This window comes from Nelumbo lutea, chromosome 8, assembly GCF_056320005.1.
Source record: "Nelumbo lutea isolate HS-2025 chromosome 8, American lotus-T2T, whole genome shotgun sequence".
Taxonomy (NCBI): domain Eukaryota; kingdom Viridiplantae; phylum Streptophyta; class Magnoliopsida; order Proteales; family Nelumbonaceae; genus Nelumbo; species Nelumbo lutea.
In genome coordinates this window covers 18343209-18358692 of record NC_142691.1, presented here as the reverse complement: position 1 = coordinate 18358692, position 15484 = coordinate 18343209, and the positions used below count along the sequence as shown (strand labels likewise).

The window sequence follows — 15484 nt, the reverse complement described above, 5'->3', positions numbered from 1 at the left end:
TAAGTGAGCACATAAGCTTAATGGATAAGCACCTCCTAATGAGATTAGGAGAAAGCTAATCTAATCTACAGATAAGATAAGGGTTTATCCTTATCCCTAGAAGAGAAGGTTGATCCAAATATGATTTGGATAAGCACCTCCTAATGGGATTAGGAGCTGATCTTTTAAGTTAATAAAAGAAGGAAGGGGCGGCAGCCTTTAGGAGATATACATCAGATCCTCTTTAGTGCTGAAATCATGAAGAGAGAATTCTGCACCCTATGAATACTCTCTTGCCGCCTCCCTGTTCTTGCCGCTTTGTTTGCCAGTTCGATCTCTAGTTGTGGGAGAAGTCAAGATTGGATCTTGACATTAGTTCTTTGAGAAAGAATTGAAAGGAAGCTGTGCTCACGTACCATTCTACTGATTCTTGTGAATGAGAGAGTTCTTGGGGAAGAACACTGCTGATTCTGCTCCATCCTGCACTGCGCCATCTTCAGTGGGTGCAGTCTTTGGATCCTTCCTTGGGCGTGAACACCTTCGTTGGGAGATATTACTTCTCCGTATCAGGTATAATTCTCTCCTATTTCTTTTGGTTCAGATCTGGTTCAGTTTAAGGTTCAAGAATGATCCTTGAGAATATGATTTTCTAAATAGGGAATGTGATTCCCAGTTGAAGGGAGAGAAAAATTTTTGAAATTCGCCCCCTTATTCCGCAATCTTTGGGCATCCATGGGATGGATCTCTCATCCCTTCAGGTAGTCGAGTGAGTTCATAAGCGTGTAAAGGTTAAGCACGAGATCCCCTCGACACTGTACTGTGTGCTTGTGCTTACCATTGATTAATGCAATACAAGTTACCTTTTGTCTAATCTGTGTGCATTTTTGTTGCCTTTTGCGTGTTGTTGCTTGCTTTTGTAGGCTTTCTCGACCCCATCGAGCACCGCACGGGGCCTCGCTGATTAATCCCGTGACATGCTCGCAGCCCGCCGCGTGCGCGCGTACGCACCCTGCCGCGCACGCCCAAGCTTGTGCACGCCTGGGCCCCACAACTACATACCAGCTTCTAGTATTCTTACCAGCTTCTCTCCAATGTATGTGGGCCCCACATACATTTTTTCAAAATGGCCCCACATACATTTTTTCAAGGTGGGCCAAACATGCATTTTGTCAAGATGGGCCCCATATGCATTTTTTCAAGGTGGGCCCCACAACTACATACCAGCTTCTTACCAGTTTTCTTACTAGCTTCTCTCCAATAATTTCCCTACAATTACTTACACGTTTAACCTGAAAATTCACCAAGTGAACATGCTAATGGCCTATTTGGAAGAGGAACATTTTAATTCGTAATTCATAAAAGAAGTAGGGCGAAGGTCTTATTATCTTATATTTGTTACACGTCATAAACAAAATGAATTGATATAATAGGTCATATGGTTTGATGGTTGTTTCCTCTTATTGTGAGATGTGTGTTCGAATCCTTTTAGCCACTACATGGCACTTTATTTTCACCCTATATAATAAGTTATAACATATATATTTGGAGTTTTGAATTATAAATCTATGCCTTATAACAGTAAAAAGTACGCCAAATGAGACAATGTTTCAAATTATTTTATATTGGGTTGGCCCTTTTACTTAAAATTATGTATATTGCAAGCGAATGGTTAGATCCGGAGTCACCACCAATGTTTTGGATCTAATGAATCGGATCACGCCCAACGTGTATTAAACATCAAGCCCAAACCCTTAAATGGTATATAATGGGTATCAAATCAAATGGAATCTATTCGGTTACCGAGCATCTCTCCAATGGCACCCCTCTCGGGGAACCCCCCCCCCCCCCCCCCCCCAAAAGAGTACGTTAAGCTTTTGGGGCTCTGTTAGGAGGAAACATCACATTTTTGAAAAATCATACTGGGGTGGGTTATCTTGAGATGTACGACTTAGATTGGTCTTACACTTGACACGTAGCATTAGTTAGGACTGAAAAATGATAAAATTAATTAAAATAATTTTTTGAGAAAAATATTAGTTTTTAGTCACTAAAAATTACCAAAAATGGAGAAAAATATGAAAAATAATTTTGGAGGATGGGGGTTGCTTGATATCAAAAGGGAACACACCCACACGTGGTAGTTCACATAGCAAGCCGCGAGTGCACGCACCCCGCCGTGCGCGCTCGCTTGCAGCCTGCGACGCGCGCGCGTGCACGCACCCTACCGCGCGTGCGCACACGCCCGCGCCCACACACGCCCAAGCCAGTGCATGCTTGGGGCCCATATACACTTTTTCAAGGTGGGCCCCACAACTACATACCATCTTCTTACCGGTTTTCTTACCTGCTTCTCTCCAATAATTTTCCTACAATTACTTACACGTTTAACTTGAAAATTCACCAAGTGAACATGCTAATGACCTATTTGGAATAGAAACATTTTAATTCGTAATTCATGAAAGAAGTAGGGCGAAGGTCTTATTATCTTATATTTGTTACATGACTTAAACAAAACAAATTGATATAATAGGCCATATGGTTTGATGGTCGTTTCCTATTATTGTGAGATGTGTGCTCGAATCCTTTTAGCCACTACATGGCACTTTATTTTCACCTTATATAATAAGTTATAACATATATATTTGGAGTTTTGAACTCTAAATCTATGCATTATTACAGTAAAAAGTATGCCAAATGAGACAATGTTTCAAATTATTTTATATTGGGTTGGCCCTTTTATTTAAAATTATGTATATTGCAAGCGAATGGTTAGATCCGGAGTCACCACCAACGTTTTGGATCTAATAAATCGGATCACGCCCAACGTGTATTAAACACCAGGCCCGAACCCTTAAATGGTATATAATGGGTATCGAATCAAACAGAATCCATTCAGTTACTGAGCATCTCTCCATTGGCATCCCTCCCAGGGAACCCCCCCTCCCCAAAGAGTACGTTAAGCTTTTGGGGCTCTATTAGGAGGAAACCTCACATTTTTGAAAAATCATACTGGGGTGGGTTATCTTGAGATGTACGACTTAGATTGGTTTTACACTTGGACACGTGGTATTAGTTAGGACTGAAAAATGATAAAATTAATTAAAATAAATTTTTTGAGAAAAATATTAGTTTTTAATCACTAAAAATTACCAAAAATGGAGAAAATATGAAAAATAATTTTGGAGGATGGGGGTTGCTTGGAATCAAAATGGAACACACCCACACGTGGCAGTTCACGCAACAAGCCGCGCGCGCATGCACGCAGCCTGCTGCGCTCGCGCGCTCGTAGGCCGCCGCTCGGGCATGCACCCCGCCTCGTGCACACACGCCCAAGCCAGTGCACGCTTGGGCCCCATATACATTTTTTCAAGGTGGGCCCCACAACTACATACCAACTTCTTACCAGTTTTCTTACCAGTTTCTCTCCAATAATTTACCTACAGTTACTTACACGTTTAACCTGAAAATTCACCAAGTGAACATGTTAATGGCCTATTTGGAATAGGAACATTTTAATTCGTAATTGATGAAAGAAGTAGGGCGAAGGTCTTATTATCTTATATTTGTTACACGTCTTAAACAAAACGAATTGATATAATAGGCCATATGGTTTGATGGTCGTTTCCTCTTACTATGAGATGTGTGTTCGAATCCTTTTAGCCACTACAAGGTACAAATAGCTATGGAATTTGGTTTAGAGTCACACATGACTCTAAGCTCATTGTCTACACAAATAGTGACTGGGCAGGTTCGGTAAATGACATGAAAATTTCATCTGGCTATGCTTTCACAATTGGATTAGGGATTTTTTCTTGGGCTTCAAAGAATCAAGCAACAGTTGCCCAATCATCAGATGAAGCAGAATATATTGCAGCAGCATTAACAATGAGCCAAGCTATATGGCTCAAAAAACGAATTGATATAATAGGCCATATGGTTTGATGGTCGTTTCCTCTTACTATGAGATGTGTGTTCGAATCCTTTTAGCCACTACAAGGTACAAATAGCTATGGAATTTGGTTTAGAGTCACACATGACTCTAAGCTCATTGTCTACACAAATAGTGACTGGGCAGGTTCGGTAAATGACATGAAAATTTCATCTGGCTATGCTTTCACAATTGGATTAGGGATTTTTTCTTGGGCTTCAAAGAATCAAGCAACAGTTGCCCAATCATCAGATGAAGCAGAATATATTGCAGCAGCATTAACAATGAGCCAAGCTATATGGCTCAAAAGGATATTTGATGACATGGGAGAACCACAAGTTGGTGCTACTGAAATCTACTGAGATAGCAAATCAGCTATTGCAATGGCAAAGAATCTCATATTTCACAGCAGAAGCAAACATATTGGCATCAAATATCACTCTATCAGAGAAGCTAAACGAAACAAAGTAATACAACTCAGACATTGCAAAACTGAAGAATAGTTAGCTGACATATTCACAAAGACTCTACCAAAAGGCAAGTTCAAAGTATTACGAGACATGATTGGAGTTACTGAAATGTGCACCAACGAGGAGTATTGAATGTTGTTAATATTTACAAGAATCATTGAATCAGTTTTCTCGAAGAACAGTAAAGCTCTCTTTAAAGTTGCTACATTCCAATGTGCGTCGTTGCATTTTTCAAAGTCAGGTAATTCCAAAGTTGGTCATTCTGCTCCCAAGGTGAGTCAATGACAGTCTTCGTTCAATGTAAGTCGGTTCACCTTCACCGACTCCATCTATTATAAAATCCTATCTTCTGTACTGATTCGGATATCTGAGAGAAACAACAGAATACATCTACAGAATTTTTCTCTCGATCTACTAAGCTCTTTTCTCTCTTTTCTATTATATATTTTACTGTTTTTTTACTGTTACTATCATCCGCAAATCATCACGCACTTGTTCAACTTTGCAGGAAGAAAAATGGCCCATAACGCCATTCTCAGAGACATCGCGATGCTTGAGAATCAAATTCCCATGTTTGCATTGAGGAAGATTTTGGGCTTCCAATGCTCTTCACCAGATGTTGCCGATGATTTATTGTCTTTCATTCTCATGGATCTGTGTAAAGAACTCTCCCCACTGAAAATTGAGAATTTCTCTCTTCTCCAAGTATCTCAGCATGCACACCTGCTTGATCTTTTGTACCGTGTCATCGTTCCCAACTCCGATGAGCCACAAGAAGTACTCGACTGCGAAGAAAACGAGCAAAACGAAGAGACCAAGGTTGAAGAAGGATCGGGCTCGAGTTCTAGCAACATTAAACAGCTCTTGTCTGAGATTTGGAAGTTGATATCTGCTTTCAACATAGGCATGGTGCGTTTGCTTGAGAAAATCCTGCTTTTAAGACCCATTAAACTAATATTTGCATTACCATGGGAGATGATCCCCAACCTGCCTGAAATTTCCATCATAAAAGAAACCATCGACAAATTTTTTGTTTCTCATCAAGATAAAGAGACGATCAAACCAGACAATGAAAGTTTGAGGTCTCAGAAGATCGAGAAACCTCCTCTGGTTGAGGAGATTATGATTCCTTCAGTATCTGAGCTCCACAATTCTGGAGTAAATTTCTGCAAAACTAATGGCGACATCACAACTGTTGGTTTCGACGAAAAGACCACTTCCCTCTACCTCCCTACTATCAGTTTGGATGTCAACACAGAGGTTATGATGCGAAACTTAGTTGCATATGAAGCTTCTTCTGCATCAGGGCCATTAGTTTTTACACGTTATACTGAATTGATGAATGGGATAATCGACACAGTAGAGGATGTGAAGTTGCTTAGAGAGAAGGGGATCATAGTAAACCGTTTGAAGAGCGACAGAGAGGTTGCTAAACTGTGGAACGGGATGAGCAAATCTATTAGATTAACCAGAGTTCCGTTCCTTGACAAAACCTTTGAAGATGTTAACAAGTATTACAATGGTAGGTGGAAGGTGAAGGCAAGCAATTTTATGAAAAAGTATGTGTTTGGTTCATGGAAGTTGCTTACACTTGTAGCAACTATTCTTCTCTTGCTGTTGATTACTCTTCAGGCCTTCTGTTCAGTCTATTCTTGTGCTTGTGCTTTCCATGTTAATTATGTCGCTTGATCTTGCCTAAAAGTCTGCCATGGCTACCTGAAGCTTGATAATTAGCCCATGTTTAAGAAACTTGCTTGAATACTTTTTCTGAGGTTGGGTGTCATGGTGTGATTGTATGAATTTTTGATCGATTAATTACAGGTCTGCTCAATTATGATCTGCTTTCTAATTATTTTAGTTTCCCTCATGTTGGGATGTGTTAATAAAGATTATCAAAGAGATCTGAAAACTTTAGACCAAATAAAAATATTCTGAAACCGGTTGGACCGTGACCCCTAATTGCTTGGAATCAAGAAATTAACTTTTTTTTCTATGTAGTCAATTCATGGATGCATAATGAAATCAAAGACAGACTTTATAAAGACTTCAGAGCTGCTAAAGGAGTAAAGGGCTTAAGGGTCCGTTTGGTTGGCAGCCAGAATTGAAATCAAAATTCTTCGGAATCGGAATCAGAATTGGAATGATCTATTCCATCTGTTTGATTTAGATAGGAATAGGAATGAAAATTAAAATCAGCAGGAATGGGATTTCATGCCCAAAAGGGGCAGGGAATGGCTATTCCCTAAAATGAGAGAATGTCATTCCAGCATGAATAAGAATAATATTCTAATTCCGCTCAACTAAACAGTTGAAATCAGAATAGCCCATTCCAATTCCGATTCTAAACCTCTATTCCTGCAAATCAAACAGGCCTAGTAAGTGACTGAATGGATGTACCGAAAGCACAAAACAGGAGAATTATTTGCAGTAACATACCACTTAGCTCTTAAAATAAGCTGTTTTTTCTCGAATTAAATGGTAGAGACTAGAGTTGAAATTCTTGAACCCGACCCCCTATAGTACTAGACTACTAGTCTACTGCATGTCATATATATATATAACATACACTGATTTGTTCAGATGCATGATGGTTGTGTAGCCCCCCTACGTACTATCATGCCTTTCTTTAAGTTATTCATTGGTTCTTGACTACTTGTCTTTTTCTTTTGTCTTGTATTTTTTATGTGTGACCTATCAAATTGATTCAAATTATTTGTTTGATCCTATGAATTGTTATTTGTGATTTTATATCCATAATTTTATGTTTCATTATTGTTGATTTCATGAATTTATATTTTTGAGAAAAATTCTATCATAGTGTTACGGTTCAAAACAGGCTTAGCCTTACCTACGCTTGGAAGGCTTACGTTCGGGACATGATCGTCATTTTTGCCTGTAAGATTTTTAGGAGAACTGATGTCATCTTTAGGTAGACCACCAAAAGTTTAACGTACTCTTTGAGAAGGGTGGTCGACCTCCTTGGGTGCCTAACCTTGGCACTCCTAGACCTTCATCCCCTTGCGGGGTGGCCCTGGTTAACGGCTAGGATGGCAACCAGGGTTCCTCATGGGTGCACACTTGCTCTTGGGGACAGTGTTGGACCGACACTGTGCTATCGACACTCAAGGGAGCCTTGGCATGCAAGCCTGGCTCAAGCATGTCCCTTCACCATGCCAGCCCCTTGCCCAAGTTGAGTGAGCTACCCCATTGCCCTTAGTGCACGGGTGTGTTCCGGCCCAAGCGGTTGCCTATCATCATAGCACACAGGTGCCAGTCATCATCGGCCTATAGGAGACCCTTCATATCGGTGCAAAGTCACCTCATTGGCGCATGGTCGCCTTGCATTATGGTTGTCCCCCATTAGCACGTAAGCGGCGCCTCCCATGGACTGGTCTGAGCCAGGAGAGTGCTCCAGCCATTGGACTTGAGGTCATGATCCAGTGCTACTGATTGTGGTGGAGCCATCCCATCGGGCAACTCCTAGCCTCTAAGCGCAGAAAGGCTTGTCCTGGCCTACCTTGGCCTGGACACCACACGGGTTTCTTCCGCTGTAGAACTACCCCCGTGATAGTTGGTATCAGAGCGAGTTGGCCAATTGCTATCATAGTTGGTTTTCAGCAGATTAGCCCAAAGCCAGTTGAAGCGGTCATTATGACAAGCAACATTTTGTGGTTGCGGTCCCTAGGCACTTCCACCCAGGATCGAGTAGATTTCATATCAGGCCTGGCAAGAGGCCAATCATTGTTCGTGTCCCCATCCAAATGACACTAAAACAGCTTCCCTTGCGAGGGCAGACGCATTGGTTGTTGTCCTCAGGCAGGGGCAGACGCGTGAGTGTGCAAGTTATCTCTAATCTTGCATCCAATTCAGTTCTTGAATAGTAGATCTGAATTCCTAGAGTCTCTCTCAAGCACTCTAGGAATTCTAAGCTTTAGATCCATTCGGCCAATCTCAAAATTGCAGATCTGAATTCTTTTTCAAGCAATTCAGATCTTGCAATCTCAGATTTGAGAATTCAGATCTGAGTTTTGAAGGTTAGTTGGCCGAATTAATCTACAAAAACACCCTTATTCAAGAAACTCCAAGTACAATTCATGACCATTCGAATGAATAAAAAAGAATTAGATTGCTGAAATGAAATTTTACAAGCTGAAATACATCAAGGAAGAATGGAAGAAGGAGAAAGAAGAAAGAAAATATAACAAAGAAACAGAATTCAAATTAAAGGAGAATGAAACTACAATTGAGTTATTACAAATGATCTTTGAATCTCAAACCCCCAATTTCGAACTCACCTTCTCTTCTAACTTGCTTGTCTTGAACTTCCTTCAGCCCTTCTTCTTCTTCTTCTTTGCGCCTAACCTTCTTCTCTTCTCTTCTCTCAAGGTGGCCAAACCTCTAAGAGTGGGAGAGCCTTCCTCTCAAGCAATTGAACACCTCTCCCCCCTCCTAGAGGCCTCCTTATATAGTTTTTCAAGGGGGCTCTTGCCCCTTCTTGAAGCCTCTAGAATTGGATGTATTCACCCCTCATGAACCTTCTAGACTGCTCCCTCCTTCTCTTCAAGAAACTTCTAGGAGTTGCCGCCCCTAGCTCCCTTTGGGCTGTTATTTGGGCTACAACTTAGCTTGCTTTTGACCTCATGTAGGCTACACTCTAGGCTGTTCTTTGGGCTAAAAATGGGCTGGTCCAAAATTTCCTTCTTGCTAGGCTTCTTCCCTTGGGTTTTCCAAAGAGTTAGTTTTTACTACTTGGGCCGAATGAAACTCCCTTGCTCTCATGGATGGGCTGGGCTGAACTTGATAAATCTTGGGCTTTCTTTTCTTGCTTTTGCCTTTTTTTTCTTGATTTGGCTGCCCCTGAAATCTTTCTTGCAATCAAGCTAAAATATGGCAAAATCTAATTAAACCGGCATAAAATTTCATGCAAAAACCTCATAAAATATAGATAAATTGTATGTTCATCAAATACCCCCACACTTAATCTTTTGTTTGTCCTCAAGCAAAGACAACAGCCATAAACTGAACATTCCCCCCTTCTATTCTCACTATTTACCTGGTGAACTTTTTAAGATAGAAATGCATTGAGTAGTCGGGGAACTGTTGTAAATGCTCAACTCTTATTCTTATAAATTACCATTTAACATATGTATAAGATCCAAGGAAAGGAGAATACGAATTTCATTAAAGTCCAGCCTTCACTCCCAATCAATATATAATTAAACTCCTTAATTGTCAAAGTTAATAATCAAATTACACTAAGTTTCACATCTGTAACTTTATCTTAATGAGAGTTCAACTTAGTATGCCCTCTTGGACCTCAACTGTCACCATCATTACTTATTTCTAGGGGTGAGTGCATTTTATGCTCCATCTCACCCTTTTCTTTTTTTCTATGTGAGTGCATTTTATGCTCCATCTCACCCTTTTCTTTTTTTCTATGTGAGTGCATTTTATGCTCCATCTCACACACTTTTTTTTTCGGTGTGAAGGCATTTTATGCTCCATCTCACACTGGTCACATGCATGAGGTAGATAAAAAAAACTCATTTTTTGAGCTGCTAATTTTACTATTCAGCTCAAAATAACGGAGTCAATTTGGGCTTTTGTCCTTCTTTGAACCTCAAGAATCAGCACTTCAGATGTGCACTAGCTCTCTTGACCATTAACCATGAAATCAAGTGCTTTCATACACATGAAGGTAGTTAGGGCTAGTCATGCTGAAAGACATATTCAACTCCCCTTTTTCTCATGCATATACTAAGTTGGGTCATTTGCAAGAATAAAAACTTAGCAAATACATTGGTCTCCCTTAACTCATTGAAATCCTTCTTAAAAATCATCAAATAGATAGTAATGAACTTGAGGAGTTTTAGTCTTTTTTTTTTTTTTTGGTTGTCATTGCCTACATATGTGTGTTGGGGTGAATGAGGTGCATGGTTTCAGCCCCCATACCCTAGCCTCGGGCTCACTCCCCCACACTTAAGATGAACATTGTCCTCAATGTTCGTAGTGTTAGGGAATCACACTTGCTAGAACAAACTGAAGAAAAGAAATGGACGAACTAAGTCCTTAAAGAATTGGAATTTTGAGAAAAAGAACTTTATTTTACTAACTAATATTCTAAAAAGATAAATGCCAAAAAGATGCTTTAACCTGTTCATGAGCAAGCATAAAAGATTATTGGTTATCAAGATAAACAGTGGATGGAGGGGGTACAGTACCGCCCATTAAATATGGTTTCAGGTGCTGACCATTTACTTTAAACGTGCCTGAACCGGGTGGGTGAGTTCTATAGCCCCATGGGGAAAAACCTGTGAAATGGTAAAGGGTCCAGACCACCTGGATCTCAGCTTACCTGGAAACAAGCGGAGACAGGAATTATATAACAATACATGTTGGCCTACATAAAAGTCCCGTCTCAGCAAGTTCTTATCATGCCAGTTTTTTATTATTTCTTTATAAACTTTGGCATTCTCATAGGCGGCAAGTCTGAATTCATCCAATTCATTCAATTGCAACCGCCTTTTAGCCAACTCCACTTGGCCACTAGTTTGAGGGTGATAAGGGGTAGCTAATTTATGTGTAATTCCATATTTCTGCATTAACCTTTCAAATTGGCTATTGCAGAAGTGAGTTCCCCTATCACTAATTATAGCTCGCGGAGTGCCAAATCTGGAGAATAACTTCTTTAGAAAGTGTACCACCATTCTTGAGTCATTTGTGGGTAAAGCCATGGCTTCTACCCATTTGGATACATAGTCAACTGCAACAAGGATGTACTTATTCCCAAAAGAATTCAGGAAAGGTCCCATGAAATCTATACCCCAAACATTAAAGATTTCACATATCAAAATATTGAAAAGGGGCATTTCATTCCGTCGGGAAATGTTTCCCGATCTTTGGCATTTGTCACATGTGGACACATACCTATGGGCATCTTTGAAAAGTGTGGGCCAATAAAAACCTGATTGCAAAACCTTGGCTGCAGTGCGACTAGCTCCAAAATGACCTCCTGCTTCTTTATCATGGCAAAATTGGAGTACCGACTCCATCTCCTCCTTAGGGACACATCTCCTTATGATCTGATTTGCACACAATTTATACAAAAAGGGTTCCTCCCACATATAGTATTTTACATCAGAAAAGAATTTCTTTTTCTATTGATATGAAAGGTTAGGAGGAAGGACTTGTGCAGCTAGATAATTAGCAAAATCAGCATACCAAGGATATGAGTATTTCTGTATTGAGTACAACTGATCATCCAGAAATTCTTCTTGAATGTTGTTGGTTATCTCCTCTTTTGAGCTTACCTTGTCCAACCGGGAGAGATGGTCAGCAGTCAGGTTTGTAGCACCCTTCATGTCTCTAATCTCAATGTCAAACTCTTGCAATAAAAGGATCCACCTGATCAGTCTTGGTTTTGAGTTTTGCTTGGTAAGCAAGTGCCTTAATGTCGAGTGATCTGTGTAGACAACAACCTTGGATAATATCAGATATGAACGAAACTTGTCAAGTGCAAATATTACTACTAGCAGCTCCTTTTCCGTGGTGGTGTAATTGAGTTGGAGTCCAGTCAAGGTTCTGCTAGCATAGTAAACTGACTGAAAATGTTTGTTCATTCTTTGTCATAAAATAGCTCCTATAGCAGAATCACTTGCACCACACATTAATTCAAATGGGAGGGTCCAATCTGGTGCTACCAAGATAGGTGCATGGATCAATGTCTTTCAAGATGTTGAAAGCATGAAGGCATTCAGTTGAAAATTCAAAAGTCACTTCTTTTTGAAGCAAGGTAGATAATGACTTGGCAATTTTTGAGAAATCCTTAATAAACCTCCTATAGAATCTGACATGTCCTAAGAAACTTCTCAAAGAACGAACAGATGTTGGGGGTGGCAGTTTTTCAATTGCCTCCACCTTGGCCTTGTTGACTTCTATACCTCTTTGAGAGATCTTGTGTCCAAGCACTATGCCTTCTTGCACCATAAAATGACATTTCTCCCAATTCAACACAAGATGTGTTTCTTTGCATCTAGTAAGCACCTGTTCCAGATTATTCAAACATGCATCTAACGAAGAGCCAAAAACTGAAAAATCATCCATAAAGATCTCAATAAATTTTTCAACCATATCAGAAAATATAGACATCATACATCGCTGAAAGGTAGTTGGGGCATTACATAACCCAAAGGGCATCCTTTGGTATGCAAAGGTTCCATATGGGCAAGTAAAAGTGGTCTTTTCTTGATCTTCTGGTGCAATTGGTATCTGGTTATACCCTGAATATCCATCCAAGAAACAATAATACTCATGCCCGGCTAGCCTCTCCAACATTTGGTCCATAAATGGGAGAGGGAAATGGTCCTTCCGGGTGGCTTCATTTAATTTTCTATAGTCAATACACACGCCATTCGGTGACGGTTGTAGTAGGGATGAGTTCATTTTTCTCATTTGGAACAACAGTCATACCCCCTTTCTTGGGCCCAACTTGCATAGGGGTTACCCAAGAACTATCAGAAATAGGATAAATGATCCCAGCATCTAACAACTTAATTATTTCAGCCTTTGCCACTTCTTTCATGTTGGGGTTCAGGCGCCTTTGGGGCTGAACGGAAGGCTTGCTGTCCTCTTCCATCAAAATTCAGTGAGTGCAGATTGATGGATTAATGCCTTTGATATCTTCTACCTTCCAAGCTATAGCATTTTTGTGTTCCCGTAGCACTCTTAATAATTTTTCTCTTTGTAAGGAATTCAGTGCTGCGGAAATTATCACGGGGAGATCTGAATTGAGGCTTATCATTCAGGTATGCTATCATGAGGTTTATTTCTTCATTTTCTCCTTCTTCAAGTTCTCCTTACTGGAGGTAGAGTTCAAGAGGATCAGTTATTCTACTTACCTGGAAGCATTCATCAATTGTCAATTAAATGGCATCAATCATAAAACAAGAATCATCACTAGAGGGTGCATGTTTCATAGCATCAGACATTTTAAAAATTATCTCCTCATCTTGTATCCTAAGGCTGAATTGTCCTTGTTGGACATCAATCATTGCTTTCCCGGTAGCCAGAAAGGTCTCCCTAGGATAAGCGGGACCTCCACATCTTCTTGCATGTCTAACATAATGAAATCAATTGGGAAAATGAATTTGTCAACTTTAACTAACACATCTTCTATGATCGCCCTAGGATGTTTAATGGATCTATCAGCCAATTGTAATGCCACTCTAGTGGGTTGGGGTTCATTCAACCCCAATTTCTTGAAGATAGAATATGGCATTAAATTGATGCTAGCTCCCAGGTCACATAAAGCTTTTTCAATTTTTAAACTGCCAATGGTACAAGGAACAGTGAAACTCCCTGGATCTTTGAGTTTCTGAGGTAGTTTGTTCAGAAGAATAGCAAAACATTCCTCATTTAAAGCAACTGTAGCCACATCTCCCAGTTTTCTTTTGTTTGCCAATAATTCCTTCAAAAACCTTGCATAATGTGGCATCTGGGCTAAAGCATCAGCAAAAGGAATATTAATATGTAAACTTTTAAATATTTCAAGAAACTTACCAAATTCCTTTTCCAATTTTTGTTGCTTCAGCCTGTTAGGGAATGGAACTTGTGGCAGCTGGTGCATCCCTTGTTGTGCTTCTGGTTGTTCCGTCTTCTGTTTCCGGTTCCAAGGCTTGTTTCTGCCTTGGGTTCAGCCCAATTCTTCTTTTCTACCTCAGGCAACTCTTTTCCATTCCTTAAGGTAATAGCTTACACCTACTCTCGTGGATTCACTTCAGTGTTGCTTGGAAGAGTTCCCGACAGTCTAGAAGAGATTAATTGTGCCAATTGCCCCACTTGGTTTTCTAGGTTTTTGATTGAGGCTTCCTGGTTCTGGAACCTAGTTTCTGCACCTGCTATAAATTTTGTCATCAGTTCCTCCAAATTGGACTTTGGTTCAAGCTGATGATAAGTCTGGTGGAACGGCTTGGAAGTATGCTGATTTGGCCAAGACTGGTTTGAATGTCCCCTCCATCCTGGATGAGAAGTATGGTGACTCTGATAACCCTGATATCTTGACGAATTGCTGACATAGTCAACTTGTTCAGTAGATGGCCTGAACTGATTGCCAACTTGGCATTCAGTACTGATGTGGCCTCCCCCACACAATTCACAATTAAGAGGCTGCACATGCATGGCAGCTATCTGCATTTCATCTATTTTCTTACTGAGTGCTCCTATTTGTGCAGATAGTGCCGTATAAGTATCAACATTATGTAAGCCATGCTGCTTCCTAGTTTGAGTTCTTTCAGAATGCCATTGATAGTTGTTGGCTGCCATTTCCTCAATAAGTGCATGGGCAACCTCAGGAGTTTTATTATTTATGGACCCTCCGGCTGCAGCATCTAATATGGTCTTATTTGAGTCAGTAAGACCATTATAGAAAGTCTGCACTTGCAGCCAAATGGGGAGGCCATGGTGAGGAACTCTCCTTAACAGCTCCTTGTATCGTTCCCATGACTCATATAAAGATTCCCCCTCTTGCTGAAAAAAAGTAGTGATATCATTCCTCATTTTAGCAGTTTTAGAAGGGGGGAAATATTTAGAGAGAAAACGGCTGGCCATTTCATCCCACATAGCTATTGATCCTGCCGGTAATGAATTCAGCCATGCTTTGGCTTTATCCTGAAGGGTTGAGAGATCCATCACATGGATGCCCAAAGATTGCAGAATAAGGGGCGAATTTCAAAAATTTTTCCTCTCCCTTCAACTGGGAATCACATTCCCTATTTAGAAAATCATATTTTCAATGATAAATCTTGAACCTTAAACTGAACCAGATCTGAACCAAAAGGAATGTGAGAGAATAATACCTGATACGGAGAAGTAATATCTCCCAACGAAGGTGTTCACGCCCAAGGAATGATCCAAAGACTGCTCCCACTGAAGATGGCGTAGTGCAGGATGGAGTAGAATTAGCAGTGTTTTTCCCCAAGAGCTCTGTCCTTCGCAAGAAACAGCAGGATGGAACGTGAGCACAGATTCCTTTTCAATCATTTCTCAAATAACTGATGTCAAGATCCAATCTTGACTTCTCCCACAACTGGAGATCGAACTGGCGAACAGG

General features: G+C 40.3%; 1 non-coding gene across 1 annotated transcript; it reads left to right on the top strand.

The window, feature by feature from the left end:
- The first annotated feature begins 14827 nt into the window (after positions 1-14827).
- Positions 14828-14934, top strand: LOC148843114 (small nucleolar RNA R71). Its single transcript, XR_016103908.1, has one exon. It is a non-coding gene; the product is annotated as a small nucleolar RNA R71 (small nucleolar RNA).
- The last annotated feature ends 550 nt before the right edge of the window (positions 14935-15484 follow it).